Source organism: Ostrinia nubilalis, chromosome 8 (assembly GCF_963855985.1).
Source record: "Ostrinia nubilalis chromosome 8, ilOstNubi1.1, whole genome shotgun sequence".
In the NCBI taxonomy this organism is placed as follows: domain Eukaryota; kingdom Metazoa; phylum Arthropoda; class Insecta; order Lepidoptera; family Crambidae; genus Ostrinia; species Ostrinia nubilalis.
Window position 1 is genome coordinate 10,918,191 of NC_087095.1, and position 17,807 is coordinate 10,935,997.

General features: G+C 35.1%; 1 long non-coding RNA gene across 1 annotated transcript; it reads right to left on the reverse strand.

Moving 5' to 3' along the window:
• Positions 1-117: 117 nt before the first annotated feature.
• Positions 118-16,467, reverse strand: LOC135073962 (uncharacterized). Its single transcript, XR_010257732.1, has 2 exons — positions 16,121-16,467; positions 118-1,918 (listed from the first exon to the last, which is right to left on the reverse strand). It is a non-coding gene; the product is annotated as an uncharacterized LOC135073962 (long non-coding RNA).
• Positions 16,468-17,807: the final 1,340 nt, after the last annotated feature.

Consider the following 17,807-nt stretch of genomic DNA (forward strand, 5'->3'; position numbering starts at 1 on the left):
TGGTACAAGAATTACTTTCTTAAATTGGAAAATACAAGTATACATTGTTTATTTTAATAGTTGATTATTCCCAAATGTGATGGTACGCATGTTGATAAGTTAGTGAAATAACGGGCACACTATTAAAAATGTATATTTTGCTTAGTTTGTTGAATATTGTTAGTAAATTTAAAACTAGAATGTAAGTAAAAAATAAATAGTAAAAATAGTTTGCCTATTTAGAGCTAACTAAGCAAATAAATATTATAATGGTTTTATGTTACAAATTATATAGGTCTGTGTAAACAAGACAATATACACGAAATAGTGCCTTTGGATGCGATTGCCTTACACATTTTATATTTGTATTGATGGAGATATCGGTTAAATACATAATTGTTGTTTTTACATTACATCTTTTATTTCAACAGTAAAATGCTAAAGTTATACCATATACATCAATTTATTAACTCAAAGGCGATCTCGAACTCTTTCTTCTCTCGAGTAATCAATTCTATTTAAAGTAACATCGAATAGACAAGTAGACTGGAAGTTCGGCAGCGCTTTTATGACTTTAAGCTAGTGACTTAATTTTTTCTCGAGAAAAATAAGAGTCCGCATTTTTTTTCTATTTCGAGATGATCCCTATTGTTCGAGCAGCACTCAAAGCATCGTAAATGAGCAAAACGTGTTGGTAAATCTGGCACGGCAAGCTTTTTCGACGATATTACGACACTAACATCATAATGGCTGTTACCATTCTGTTCTGGAGTAAGAATGTGCCGAACATGAACGTTGTCGTCGATTGACTCTTGCAACATTGCTGTAGTGTTTTTTAAGGAATGAAAAATTTTGCTCGTTTACAAGAGACTACTTTACATAGCTTTATCTGGCAACTCTTGTGGTGGTCAAGTTTAAAAAACTTTTTAGTATCATTCAGACAATTTACTTTTCTGATTTGTTACAATAAGGGAGTCAAGCCCGTTGAGATCTAAATGACTCATTGTAAATAACACAGTAACTAAGTAATTATTAACTTATTGACTATAAAAAGATGAAAGGCGTTACATTGAAACCGGCTGAGCGAACACTGAAAATGAGCAACCTAGCGTATAATTAGGTTTAAAAAAGGGATGGATATCAAATACCTACTTTATTATACCACACACCACTACCACTACATACTGTACACATTAATATTTAATTCTAAACAGTTTACGTTCATTGTAACGAAAAATGGAAATAACTGCCGCGGGTCTCAACTCAAATAAATAACTTTACCTCATTTGGTACTATTTGTTTCATATCCAAAACATTGTGATGTGCAGCACACATGACTAGAAGGTAACTAAATATAAAGTAATTAAACATACATCATGACATGTATAATAAAAACCAATCAAGTTGGTGGCTTCACTTACAATACAACTTAATTGATTAAATAGTCCTATAGTAATGCTATGGTCAAGTAACAGACTAATGTTAGCTATAAAGAGTCCGTTAATGGATTCATCTTTCTGTGTAAGATGCAAACATTTTACGTCACTTAGGTAGGTATGTTGTTCTATTTTTATTCCTCTATTTTAAGATGAAACGCGAATTTATAGCCTGTAACGGTAAGGATAACAAAAGGCGATAGATATTTAGTTTTATGTCTTTGGAACGTCAGACGCGCTCGCTCTCGGTAGGTTGGGAGAGTAGCGTCACATCACCCATTGGGTAGCTCTCAGTCCGTCTTCCCGCGGCTACGTTCTTCGCCCGTTCCCTCGGCTCTCCGCAGCACAGTCGCTTGAGCACACAAGCATAGCACATCAGGAGTGACAGCATGAGAAGCAGCCCCACCACCACGGTGACCACCAGGAGTATCCGTAGCTCGCCATTTGACTCCACCCCTCCTGAATTTCGGCCCATAGTCACAATAATTTTGACGGCTTTTCATCTGAAAAGATAGGAAACAACATTTTAGATATCTTACATTAGGTACTTTTGATTTGCGGTTCGGCGCGAGGCTCGCGAAACTGTGGTCCAGCAGTGGGCAGACCACCTCGCCGTTGCCGAGTCGGGCCGCCGAACCTTGGATGCGCTGGCGCCGACCATAGAAAGGTGGCTCGAGCGCCCGCATGGGTACCTTTCCTTTCATTTGGTACAGATGTTGACCGGGCACGGATGCTTTGGCTCATATCTGTACCGCATTGGAAGGGAAGAGACGCCGTCCTGCCACGCATGTCGCGGCGGTGCGGAGGACACGCCGCACCATACCCTTGCGGTATGTCCGGCGTGGGCTCCGCAGCGCAATACCCTTATCGCGGCGGTGGGCCGGGACCTTGTGCTGCCCAGTATAGTCAAAACTATGCTGGACAGCAACGAGGCCTGTATGGCAATGGCCTCCTTCTGTGAAGACGTGATGTCTCAGAAGGAGGCCGCGGAGCGAGAGCGCGAGGATGATCCAAACGCGCCCTCGCTCCGGCGACGGCGGAGGGGTCAGAGGAGGCGACAATATGATCGCCTCCAGTTTCCTCTCCTCGGTGATGGCCAGCGGGCCGGGGGCGTGGGGGCGCCCCCGCCTGCATTGCACAGGTCACCACCACCGTCGGACGGGAACAGCTGTGTGCTTCCAGCTGTTCCTGTCGCCCCCCGTCCCGGGGGGCTTGTAGGGCCCGCCATGTAGGCGGGCAATCGCCGGGAGGGGCTGTGGTAGAGAAGGCTTTGTCCGGAAACCCACAGTCTCCTCCCACTTATGGCGAGTGACGGAGCACCGGGGTCTTTTTAGTGGGTATGCCTCGTCCTTCTGACGTGGTGAGCCCCACATAACCTACCCTGTCCCCGCAGGGTAGGTATGCGATTCAACGCATTTTTTCCCCGTAAAAAAAAAAAAAAAAGGTACTTTTGATTTGTAGCGATCCACAATGGCATGAGGGTAGCGCTCCATAGATTTTCATGGCAAAGAGGAAACCTACGAGCGAGTAAAATTGTCAAGAAAACTCAGTTTTCACGACTAGAATGCAGTTTTTTTTTATGAAAAAAGTTTATTCAGGAATTAAAGTACATAATTTGATGTCAACAACTAGGTACATACATTTACATCGATAAAGATATAAAAATAAGAAATAAAAGTTCAAGATTTAAAATACATTAGCCTGAAGAATCAACAAGCTTAGATATTGCCTAGACAAACAAGAATTAAGACATCGAGCAAGTTTTTTATTTGTTACTTGACCTGAGAACGTAATAAATCCTGAAGAGTATCTATCACTTTCTCGAGGCTTACGATCATAATAGTAAAACAAACGAGGTCAATAGCTCAGAGGGGGTGGGGTAGGTTTATTCGTCGTAGGCGTTAAAAGGTTTTCATGATAAGTTTCCTTGCTAGACATATTTTTATATCCCACATGAGATGAGGTTTATCGCTATGGAACAGACTGATTTTGTAATGACAATAGTTTTTATATAAACTTATACTTTCATCTAGGTATTTGTGTAGGCACCTGAATTCGCTGTTTTATAAACTAAGACTGAAGTTTACAGAGCAGGTACTGCTGGAAATCGTAAATCGAGTCGTAAATCTGGAGAGCAAACGTTGTTTGTCAGCTTTCTTTTTTAAATTAACTTTTGTTATTGGCTGCCTGATCGTTTCGTCAATCCATCAAATATTGTTTGCGGCTGTACGGCAACAGGCGGCGGGATAAAGCATAACAATCTATTTATGGGGCCCATATACCATTCTTTTCACGTAACAAGGTTAGGCTGAGTTGGTAATCACATATTTTGTGTTCTTGAGAAAAAATAATAATTACATTTCTATTATACACATTTTCTAACAAGTAACAGATTATTATATGTGATAATTTGTAACAAATCCCCTTCTTGTCAACTTAAAACGTGCCTGAAACATCTGAAACGCGTTTGAGTTAGCTGAAAAGCGCCCTAGGCGTCATATTAATTGCAGGTAGCTCCAGTTTCCCCATTTCTACACTAGTTAGGCTGTAGCTACTGTACTGTAAAACGGTAATTGAATGCAATAAAACTGTAGGACTTATTTATTTATTTTAAGGACAACGAACAAAGCCTACACCTTTGTAATATAGTGACCGAAATAAATTAAACATTATTAAAAGGCAAAATGAATTACACAAATACTCTAAAGAGTCTAACTAAACAGTTCGTTTCGGATACATAGTCCAAACTTTAGACAATAAACAAAACCCTACCTACATCAGCGACTATTTAGGGTAGGTACTATACCTAATAACTGTTAAATACCTAATTGAATAAAAGTAATACTTAGTTATTAATAGACATCGGATTATATGCATTTGCATTATTGCATATGCAAACGCATATAATGCTATTTTTATAGCGTTATTGCATATTTTGGTACTTTTTCATTGACAGTGCTTATTTTAGTATTTATACGTGTTAGACGTGTTGTACTTCGCCGCCGTCCCCACACCAAACATCAACACATCGCCCTCGCACGCACTGCGAGAGCGCATTGAGAGCGATCCGTACCAGTGTTGCCAGTCGGGTCTTGTCAGAAATTACCAGAAATATAAAAAAATGTAACCTTTTTGAATAAAAAGTGGGGGGGGGGGGGGGGGTTGCGGAGCGAAAATGAATGACCATTCCATGAAGACCGAAAAGTGACCGGTCGTATAAAAACGTTCAAAAATTAAAAATTTTGATAGTGCATATAATCCGATGTCTAGTTATTAAACTATCATCACACTTTTAGTAGAAAGTAGGAACGCCACTCACGTCCATCGTCCATATTATGAACACGATGGATACTGCGCCCTCAGGCTAGACTCTTTCATTTATATTACCCATATAAGCCGCGGAGCACACTTATTCATTGTCCAGATTGGTCAAAAGCCTATTGTTCGAAAATATACTTATTTTTATGACCAGTAGAAATATGGTTTCAGACATGAAGCAAGAAATCATTATCATTTCAGCCACAGGACATCCACAGCTGAACATAGGTCTCCCCCAATGACCTCTACATCCCACGGTTGGTAGCGGCCTGCATCCAGCGCCTTCCTGCTACCTTTATCAGGTCGTCGGTCCACCTTGTGCAAGCAAGAAATGTAATGATTTAATTACACTAACAATTTCTTATTGAATTTTGCTGTGATATGATGTAGGTAGGTATTAGGATCTCAATGTTTCAATAAACGTTATTAAAAAACGCCTTTTAAGCAAAAGCATTATTTTAATGTAACTTACTATGTTTAGTTTTCGACAAACCCAGAGAAAAAGCCTATTAGATTAACTTTTATATTCCACGAACCGCGGCCGAAAACAGGGCTCATATTAGAATATTAAAATTGTTGTCATAAAAGCTTTTGATCCAAGAAGGTTGGTAACGTGTGTAGTAAAAATATGCCTTCTTTTACATAGTATTGTTTTTATCACCATTTCTCTAGTCTTCTTAACATTTAAGTCGCGGTATTAACAACTTTACTGAAAAATATATTAGTGCAGATAAGTAAATAGAGATTTTGTTATCTTACTCTCACTCTCTACTTTTAAATAACTTATTAGGTTAAAAGGTAATATTTCAATGATATTATTATCAAGACATGTAATTCATCTCTAACACCGTAGGTATGTAAACTAAGGAACTTTAATCAATTTTACGGCTGTTTCAGCTTGCATGCACGCTGAAGAAACTAATTTGAGCACCGCTGATGAGTTCCAATATAGTTGCGAAGTTCAGTCCTCTGACGTCACAGCTCACTCACACATCAACTCAAGAATAGGTACCTATATACGAGTTATGTTCAGAACTCAGATCATAGAAAGAGAATAGATATGAAGTCGCGCGTAACTACAACGAGAACCAGTGTCCCCACATTTCCCCCACCACAGTTCCCACACACACATTCAACTGTGTAAAAACAAAGCGACTGAGAGTCTACGACAACATGTGCAACCGGCTTAAAAGTGCTGTGATTGGCCAGAAGGCGTGCCTTATGGCTAATCAATGGCCGCGTGACGTGACGCACACATAGAAAACGCTAGTGAGAGAACAAAGATAAAATGGAGTCGACAAGATATCGATACTTTAAATCGCTAGGGGCAAGGCTCGAAACTGGTTTCACAAAATGCTTATGTATGAAAACCTTTTTATTATTATACGTTACTAGCTGACCCGGCGAACTTCGTACCGCCTTAGCGTAGAGATTTTCTTTATATTTTTTTCCGTAAAAACCTTGTACAGAGTATTAGAAAACTACAAAAAAAAAATCTGCCAAATCGGTCAAGCCGTTTTCATGTTATGTCGTGACAACGGAAAACGGGTTTCATTTTTATATATATATATAGATATATAGATATAGATTAATAACTACTATCACGCATTTACTTTTTAATTATGGCGATCTGCGTACCGCATATGTTTATCAAAAATAATGCCTATATTAGGCTTTCAACTAGCTCTTATAGTAATTACATAGTTGACAGTTACTAATTACTTCTACTGTTATTATTTTTTTTGTAAAATCTTATAATCGCAAGTGACACATCATTTTTTTATTTAAAATTACAAAATGGAAAATTATAATTTACTTCTATTTATCGATAATAGGAAACCGCATTAGAACACGAGCACGGCACTATGTTACGACCGGCACATGCGGCCGTACTGTGTATTTTCACACGACAGTGGATATCGGAAGAAATTAAATACATTGCGCAGTAGTTGAGCATGACATAAAGTGGTTGCTAACTAAATCGTCAATGTACAAGTGTGTTAGAATTTTTATCACCACTGATTTCGATATCGCAGTAACTGTTACGGCACTGAATTCGTTCGTAAAAATGTTTAGTTTTTTTTATTTATAAGCAAAATACTAATGGATTTGCAATACTTACATGTAGTAAATGACTCCATTGTTCCTGTAGTTCTTCGTTTCACTTGTATTATTGCACGTAACGACGCATTATCCAAAATATCGGAGAACATTTCCTTAGTACGACTGAATCGCGACTAACCTAGCTACGCGGCCGATGTTCGTTTCTGGGCATATCGCGGAGACACGCGCCACGCCCCCGTTTCACATCTATTCCCTTCTATGATCTGAGGTTCAGAAGCATTTCAACTTTTGATTGCATTTCACAAACTCTACAGGTTGCCTTTTATTATGATGAACTAAAACAATATAACAATTTGGTTCAATCAGCTTGAGTAAGTAATAAAACTGAAATCAGTCGCTCCGTTTTTGATTTAATTAATAAATTCTTGCCCTTTTGAAGCGGCCAGTGCAAAGCTTTATAAAATAATTCTCTGTTACCAAGTTACGAATTCTCAAGACTTGAGTAAAATCTGAAATGTTTATAAAACAAATAGGAACATAATGTTATTTATTTATTTATAGGTACAACAACAGAATACAATCTCAAATGTTATGTCATAAGAAGTTATGATTTATGCTTTGTCATTAGGTATTTCTAAAAAATTACCTACAAATAACTTCCCCGTAATATGACTACAAAATATTTAATGAAGATCCTCTCTGCATTTCAGACACAAGGGCCGTGACTTTATCACGCATACCAGCCAACAATTCAATCTAGCTAAAACAAACAAGTTCGTTACTTAATATTACATACTTTAGAGAAATAATAACAGAGTTATTTTCCCTAAGCGCTGGGTACACACTTGACCACTGCACAAACAGCGGAATATCGCTCTATGTTTGCGGACAATTCAACTGAGACTGAAAATTAAATTTCCAGCGTACTTAATATTACGTCGGCACTACGACTAAGTTAATTAACAGTCCTCTCTGCGCCTGTATTTGAACATACGTTACCACATGCATTTTGTACATTGAAATATTATAAAGTTTTCAGTTTGTATTAATTTGAAACATTCGGCTGTTAGTATACGGCAATTTACACACTAATAACCATACACGTGCTTAATAATAATGCTAATAAGTTAAGACATTGAACCAATAAGGTAGGTATCTAATATTATATGAATTTACAAAGTTCAAGCCCGCGGCTTTGACTGCATGGAATTAGGTCGTCGTAGAAAATTTAATCTGCATCGCGCGATCAAAATCTCCGTCATAAATTGTAAAATGGGCTTTTAATTTCATTAAAAGTATAGATAGGTATCTCTAGAACTCTACCTACATAACCTGGAATTTGATGGAAACTTTCGCACAAATATATTGGAGTAAGTATAAATATACCCTACCAGTATGCCTTAGTTCCGTAAATGGACTAGCAAAACTGACTCTATTCACTTATTGTGATGCACAATTGTAGTGCCGGTCTTAAATCAATTTAGATGCAAGGATTGCGAATTCGAGTATAATGCTCGCCTCAACTACAACTACCGTATAATGTAAGTACATTGCTACGAGCTCTGCGGTATTGCAATATTGCAAGCGTCTTTCAGGTAACTTTCAGCTCATTTGAACTTGGTGAATAGGTTGTGAGTATATCGTACTTATACATTGCTTTACAAGATATTGTAGAACTGTTTAATGATCTTATACGTTATGGTTTTTGTTCAATTTATTTATGTATAATATATTTATTTTTATTTATTTATTCATAATTTACTTATTGACGTCATCTTCCTTTTATAAATATAAAGGGACTGCTTAGTTAATGTTGTTAACGAAGTCGAAATTGGATATCTCTTCAAGATATTTAATAATGAACGCTGAAAATGTTTTGGCTATTTCTTAGCAGATGTCCATTAAAATAAGTACATAATCAGAAGTCGTCAACACTTGTAGGTACCGCACATTCCAAACTAATTACTAAGTAAAATATTTGTTATATGAAATTGAATAAAAATATGTTAATTATAATGCAAGCGTCATTAGTGATTCATCAGTCATCATAGTATAACGTATAATATGTTAATATCACTAATATTTGATGGCTTACTAATCGAAGAAGAATGCTTTTGTAAATTATTTATCTACAAATTAATTATTACATATTTTGCTGGCTCTACACGTGTGGAGTATGGTTTGAACTAGCTACTTTAACGTATTGTATTCCTTCAGTACTTAATATTCTAGCAAGGACGAATGTGTAGATTTTTTCAGTATTTTTGTTATAAGAGTAGGTACAAAGCAAAGAATGGAAAACCGTCAATTTGTATGGAAACGTCACACCACACTCTCGGTCACCCCGAACTCACACCCATCTTTGTGCCAAAAGCTTTTCTACAGCTATTTACTTTTCGGGATCATATTCATAAACCCTCTCAACTTAGAGATTTGGTTTAAGATTACATTTCGAAGCGTAAAGCGAAATTTTCACTCTGGTAAAATAAATAACGAAAATGAAACTTGGATCTTCTTTCAATTAGAAGCGGTAGGTACTTATTGTAAAACTAATATCTCTCTAAAATAGTAATCAGTATTCAAGTGTTATTGTTTTTGTCCAAAAAATTTATATTTATTTATTTTGAGGTTGCTAATGAAATTACATAAGTCCCTGCCAGTGTGTTTACCTATGTCTCATCTACTTAGTGACATCAGGTTAATAGGTAAATTGGTATTTTGTTGTAAATAATAAATAATACAATGTTGTATTAATGAAATATCTCACTCTTTTGAATCTATCACGTTTGCTGGCTGTAACAGAATGTGGCTTATAAAGCTACCGCACTTCGCAATACGAATGTGCTTCGAAAGCTTTGAGCAAACGAACGTGCTTGAATCTTGATCGATCTCTTTCCATTTTATATACCATGTTATGTTACTATTTACTCTAGGGTGGTTTTATTTTATGATTTTTTTTACTAAATGAATTTCAATTTAACCAAAGCTAAAGAATCTACAACTTCTAATTAAGCCTAATAAGTTAACTGAAACTCGATTCAACCATAATCCAGAAACTACGAGCCTCTGGACGTATGACTGACACACAAGGCATGAACTTTGTTATTAATGTGGGTATACTATCAATATATTTTATTATGAAACTTATGTGGATTAAATGGAATGTGAGTTATACCAGTTATACGAAACACGAGAACACAATATACCTAAGTAGGTACAAATGCAAATGTGCTATCGTCATCGGTTTATAGACGAACTCAGAAATAGGTTTATGTTGTTTGAAATCCACATAATTGCGTTATCTGCTGGAAGGAAAACAAATCTCTTATCGGTCTCGTTGAAGCATAACAGACATTCGCAGCCGTGTAAGATAAAGTGTCGAGATAATTGCATTTACCAACCACCCGCAATTCCAGACGCGATGGCTCTCACCACAAACTGTTAGTACGTCTCGCGCGAGTGCCGGGAATCGATTAATTTTATCACGCACAGACGGCACATCAAGCTTAGCCCAGCGACATCTTATTTACGTGTAATAAGAGCGATTTTGCGACAGAAATGCACAGTCCGAGGTGCGGTTGCTGTACCCACAGCACTATTTGTCAGCAAAGTGTGTTTACCTACTAAAGATTTAATCTGTACATTTTACGACTCCTAATGGAAGTTGGGCACTGCGAAATTCAATTCTAATTAGAAAAATAAATTGGAATTGAATTTATGAAGTAGGTACGTAATATAAAAAGAATAAGAACTAACTACATTTTCAACTTTTTCGTTGATCTTTGATAGCCATTTTTTATTGTCACAATACGAAAAAATCCTGAAGCTTTATTTGGTAGATTTGCAAAAAAGTAACAATAGATATCACGACTTATATTCTTCGAAAGAAAAGTTTGCAAATAGAAAAGCGGGTTGCTGAAAATTGGTAGTTTCAAACTTATTTAGATAGAAAATCCCGAACAGAAAAAGCATGGGAGTAAATAAGACTCTGAATCTGATAACTTTAGCAGGAAAACCTTTTATCGGCTGTTATTGCCGATGGAACTTCTACCGAAAATATCCTCCGACGTTATTAAGAAAGATTTATTTGGCTTAAAATAAACGTAGAGAAAATATCAAAGAGGAAATCAAACATTACATTATTAGTATTCGTAGAACATGCCTAATTCAATGGGATTGAGAGGAGAGTGGATGAAAGTAAATTGATTTTGCATGCATTTGCTTGGTTGTTTTTAATAAAAAAACAGTAGTAGGTATCACGTATTACAAAATGTTGACCACTGAATGAAACTGCATCTGAAAATTACTTTATTTTTCTATGTTATTTCTCTATCTATGTAACTAAGAAAGAACCGAAATTGCAATTTCCTCTTCAAAACACTTTACTTAATTAAACAATCAAACTAAATTCCGTTTTGATAAGAAACCCAAGAACTGGACTTTCGAGATTTCATTAAAACTTACCCAGACTTGCTGACATTGTTTTATTCTGAAATCCATATTTCAGCACTTTGCTTAAATCTAGACAAAGGATAATATTTTCACTTTTCTGGTAACATTAATTGAATGGATAATTTTGAGTAAAACATATTTTCATAAAAAATATTTTAGTATTTAATTTATTGTCAAATAAATAGGTCAATAATTTATGGTTTAATGGTGTATTTTTATTTCGAAAAATAAGAGGTAAATTAAATAAAACTTTTCAGTTCAAGGTAAATTACCTCAATTATTTACTAAGAACTACCTAGCACTTTTTCATGCCACCATCAAAGTCTTAAGGCAATAAAATACTTGTCTTGAAATACAATTCGTTACGTTCATAAATAAATAAGGAATTTTCTGTAAACCCGATAAAAGTCCAATTAGAATGTTCAAAGTCCAAAGTCTCTAATTTCTAATGCATTCCTAACATTTGGCTTACTTTTAATTACCTGGAAAGTTAAATTATGTTCACGGGTACACAAAGCTGTGTTTGTTCCGATTTCATTAGAGGCGCTTTGTAATAATCGGGGTCTCGAGAAATTAACCAGTCGGAAAATGAGGTAGAGCAATAATAAAAAGCCATTTCATTTCTTCCACTCTACATTTTTAAAGAAGTCATTAATTTTTCCCAGGAAGTCGAGTCCGTTTATAATCCGAGTCACTTTTAATATTGATAGGTACTTAATTTTTCGCTACCTTTACAGGCTGTTAGTAGGTACAAGGTGTATACAGTGTGAGTCACGTTAAAGTGTACATATGAAAATAGATGAAACTAGACTTATTTTTATCGACAAAAAAGTGGTCAAAAAATTTTTGAGATTTTTTTTTTATTTTTTATAGAATTTTTTTTCTTCCAATTACTTATTGTAAAGAAAACGTAATAACTTTTAAACTAAGCGGTATATCCTGATAAAATAAAAACAGTAATAATGCTAAATAACAGGCAATACTAAAAAAATACATACAATACACAAAAAATGCCAACAAATAATAAAAAATGATACTTTTTGAAAAAAATCTGCTTAAAAATTCGTGTTTTTTTGGTTATTTGATCAATTTCTCCGAAAAATGCCCCTTTAACAGGTGGTTTTTATTGTTTTGTATTATTCTCTATTGTATTACCTTTGTAAAACCAAAAATTGCATGTCTCTATCCCTATCACAACATTTGCTATGATCGTTTGAACTAAGCCTCTACGGGCGCGCCATTCAACGCTTCGTTAACAACGAAACTGAAAATGGCTCTAGATTTGTAATTTTGATAAAGACAAGTTAGATTTCAAGTAAAAACAAAAGATTTCGAAGTAAAATAAGCATTTTAGTTAAAATTAAAATTGTCCCTACCTGTAGAGGAGAATAATGTTGTGGTAGGCCTTTGTTCAAACTATCATAGCAAATGTTGTGATAGGGATAGAGACATGCAATTTTTGGTTTTACAAAGGTAATACGATAGAGAATAATACACAACAATAAAAACCACCTGTTATAGGGGCATTTTTTGGAGAAATTTATCAAATAACCAAAAAAACACGAATTTTTAAGCAGATTTTTTTCAAAAAGTGTCATTTTTTATTACTTGTTGGCATTTTTTGTGTATTGTATGTATTTTTTTAATATCGCCTGTTATTTAACATTATTACTGTTTTTATTTTATCAGGATATACCGCTTAGTTTAAAAGTTATTACGTTTTCTTTACAATAAGTAATTGGAAAAAAAAATATTCTATAAAAAATTAAAAAAAAATCTCAAAAAATTTTTGACCTCTTTTTTGTCGATAAAAATAGGTCTAGTTTCATCTATTTTCAACCGACTTCAAAAAAAAGGAGGAGGTTCTCAATTCGACCCGTATGTTTTTTTTTTTTTTTTTTTTTCTATGTTTGTTACGCGATAACTCCGCCAATTATGAACCGATTTGAACAAATCTTTTTTCGGCGTATAGGTAATACCTCAAGGGTGGTCCCATTTAAATTTAATAATAGAAAAAACAACCCCCAAGGGTGGAAAATTGGGGATGAACTTTTTTATACGCAATATCTCCGCCGATTATAAATCAATTTGAACGATTATTTTTTTGTTGAATAGGTATTATCAAAAGGGTGGTTTCATGCGAATTTGAAGAAAATATTTCACCCCCAAGGGTGGAAAATTGGGGATGAACTTTTTTATACGGAATTTTTAGTTTTTTTTTGTGTTCACGCATTTGAAGTCGGTTTTATTTTTTAAAAAAGTTAATTATCATATGTACACTTTAACGTGACTCACACTGTATGTATTTTTAATCTAGATACTAATATTATAGAGTTGAGTAGAGTATAAGAGTTTGTTTGCTTGAATGCGCGAATCATCTAACGAGCTAATCGCGCTAAAAATATTTTTGTGTTGGATATCCCATTTATTGGGGAAAGTTTTAAGCTACACCCTGCACTCCTACAGACAATAGGGGCGGAGCAGTAAAAAAAATATTATTCAAACTATTTTCACGCATACGAAGTCCCGGGCACAGCTACTTGATTTGATAAAGTAAAAGACCTATAATTGCTTGAATAACTACTCGTAGTACGTACTGCGTTAACATTACTACCCTCGAGAGGTGAAATGCATTGAACGTTAATTTACTTTCCTGGAGTGCAATCGATGTATAACAGCAGACACGTATCAATTAGATAGTGGTTACGAGATAAAAGCTAGATAGCATTTGTCAGTGTGGCAAATATTGGATTTTGCTTCGATAAGTAAAATAATTTTGGCAGACAATGCATGGATTAGTTATCAGCATACCTACTACCTACGTGTGTAGCGTGTACACACGATATCGTATTACAATTTGCGAATATAGATCTGTTGGTTGCGTAAAGATTAAATAACCCACTTGGGGGATTTGGATAAAGATTTATTGCTTTCACATCTTCTGTTTGTTTATTTTTCCTGATCAAATAATCCTATCACATTATTAAATGTGTGTATTTGTGAAGTCAAAATGACATGCAAATCCGAAATAAATGCGAATTGAACGGCTAGCAGAGTAATTTTTGAAATATCACGATTAAAATCCTACGCCAACCCAAAAATATTTTGAGTGGGTAATTTAAGTTTTCAAAGGCATTCCAGGAATTTCAGAAGTTTACATCATCTCGGATTGTTTTCAAAGTATTAATAAAGTTTCAAGTTGCTTAAGGGGGAAATCCAATAGAAAGTAGATCAATGAGTGAGTAAAAATAAGAATGAGAGTTTGTAAAATGATTTATAAACGTTGCAAGACGTCAGAAATGATCCTTTTGAGATGCAGTGAAACTATGTTAGCACGTAATCTAGTTATTTTCTACGGAAAGTTTGCTCACGACACAGTTCGTGTTGACAGGGATAATGTGAATAGTTGAGTGGTGCCGACGTTTTTAAGGTAAAAGTATAAAATTATGATTCTAATAAAAGTACCTAGTTCGGAGATGAATTTCAATATTGAGATAGAGAGAGACCCATTTGATTACTTGTATACATTTTAGAAACCGATCACCCTAAACACACAATCTACTTGAGTTGGGATCAAGTCAATTATAATGTCAGATAATTGGCAGGCATAAGCATGAATGGGTGAGTGAAATTGAAACCTCACTCTCATGGTTCATTGCATAAAACTAGACAATGGCTACCCGAGCTCTAACGAACTCTTTGATCTGATGCAGAGCACATTATTTCGGTATACAAACACGGCTCCCAGAACACGTAGTTTCATCATAACCTCGTATAAATCACACTCACGTACGCCTAACCTACTGAATTATGATACAGTATGATAATATGTTAACAGCGTACCGAATTCCAGATGGATTTATGATTAGGCCAACATGTAGTATACTCAGAGAAAATTAAAGGCCAAGCCAAAACACACAAAACTTCTTTAGCGAGACTCTACTTTTATTTAAGTAGCAAACCTTTGTAGGTTGTAGGACGTATGAAACTCAACCCAGTTCTTATCACAGTTGATTATCAGCAAAATAAATTTTCATGAAACTGATTTCAAATTCGTCGGGTTATTTTTGATTTTCATATGAAGTGTGAACATTTTAAACTTTTTTTTTCTATCTAATAAAATAAGGTGACACCGTGTCTATTTTATTTTTCAAACAGTTTGATAATTGGTTTTCCAAAGAAGCTCGAAGTTGCGCTATTGTACAGTACCGTGTGCGCGGCACACTTGGGCAAAATTGATAAGTAGGTATTTGCCGAACTTTTACTAATTTAAAACTTTATTGAAAACTGCCTCGCACGGCTTGCTGAATTCGTAATAAGGATAACGTTAAGTATGAGCATATGACACAAGAAATAATAGTACCTATGTTTTGGATATTACCTACATGACTTATTGATGGTAATGCGATGATGATTATTCAGAGCGTTTCTTTACAATGTGATCTCAAATTAGTATCACAAATAAGGAACCAAGATGTAAGTTAGTAGGGGAAGTTACAGAGGCACCTATACGAGTCATTACTATTATTGTAGGCCCATTACATATGGTCGTCATTTTCACATAGCAACCTGTAAAGCGTTTGGAAAAAATCTAAATTTGTCTGGTGCTAAAATTTAAATCTATTTCCGTACCACAGCCCCAGGCGACCTTTTGCAAAAAAGGGTACATCCCTATTCGCATTCAATCACCGGCACCTTTGATGTGGAATCAGGATTTTTATCTACAAATTTTATTTCAGCTGTATAAAAGATCTTTGGAACTACGAAAGGAATATCACAAAATATTCCTTTGAGGCCAAAACTTTGTTAACTTGAAAAGACGATATTACCAGCGTTATTGTATTTGACTAAAGAAATAAGATCAAACTTACCTCATTTTGGGAAGGATATTTTTCCAGCACTCATAAATCCTGTGGTGTGAAAACTAATGACTCCTTGATTGAATTGGGACTAGAGGGAAGTAACTTCTATTATCCCGATAGTGGAGATAAATTATTTAGGCGCCTCTTCACAAAATGTTATTACATTAAAGTTATGATCTCAAATAGTCCAACCTTGCAATATATTAATGTCACTGTTACTCGTACTTATAAAAATCCTTGTGTTTGTTCTGCTAACTCAGAATGCATTATCCTCACTTTTTCCAATTGATACAATTTATCCTAGATTTATTAAAGACGTCTGTTTTGAACTACGGTTCGAGTAACGTCTGCCCTCACTGAAGTCTACAATAATACTGATTCAGCACATAAACCATAGCCATTACTCTGCCGCTCGTAGCGGAAACTTCGTAGCGGCGACATCTCTGCGATCCATTTTCCATTTCCGCGTAGATACCGCGCCGTGTCGTAGAGGTGACTACGTTACCTGCATTGGAAGGGTCACAAAAAAATATACTCTCAACGTTCCATAAAAATTAAATGGAGGAAACAATAGAAGTAAAGGACGCATAAACCAGATAGGTACGGTCATTGGGCTTGAGTCGCGTGGTTTTTCATAAGCACTGCATTCTTCACTCCTCGGCTTATATTAGGAAATTCTTGGAATGCTTCTTTTACAAGAGAAACGCAAGTTAGTTGAGGAATGTCTTATGCTTTAGAACAAAAGCAAATAACAGTAGTCATTAAGGATATTCACAGAATAATAATTTATTTCCGTTATTAGATGTCGGCTGCATTTTCGTCAGTGTTCCTTTCGCGAATCCTTCAGAGGTTACAGCTTTTGTACGACTCGTAAATGAAAACCGTGCATAGTAGCATAATTACAATGTGTTTGGTTTTAACGAATGTAAAAAATATGTAGATATCATTTCAATACGATATTTTATTATTCTAAAAATATCGTAATGTCGTAAAAGTATCGTATGTTGTTACATACAATTTGTAATTGTTTCAATACGGTATGTAAATATTTACATGACGCATTTATCAAAATATCAGTTAAAAAGTCCTAAGTCTCTAAATTCTGACTAATCTACAATATTCTGAAATTAATCCATTCCTTCCGTTCCTTAGCCGGCATTGTGAGTGTAAATGTAGATTTAGAACTACGCACTTACTCGTATTAATCTGTATTTACAAAATGTTCGACTGTCATTATACAGCTAAATAAAATTAATGATATCGAAGTTGATCACTTTGCCGAATGAAAAAAGTTATGGGATCCAATAATTAGATGGAATATCATTTTATTGAATCTCCTTGAGCTCTGAAATGTTTTGTGACTTTTGCGTCTTTGTGGGATACATAAATAATATACATTATAAATGAATTCAGAACATTGTTTCTAAAATTTACCATAGTAGTTTTATTGATAGTCAAATGGCTAAACTAAATAGTTTAAAAACAAATTTCTTTAATGTTATTTATGAACATCCTAACAGTTTTCATTTCGTAAATGGAAAAATAGTTTCAGCTTCAATGATAGTTATCTACCTATATCGGTCCTGTTTGATTGGTTTGTGCTTTCTTTCTGCAAGTTTTTAGGGAATTGCAAAAGTAATTGTAATTAATGAACCTAGTGTAATATCTATTCAGAAAATTTATTTTAGATTGTAAG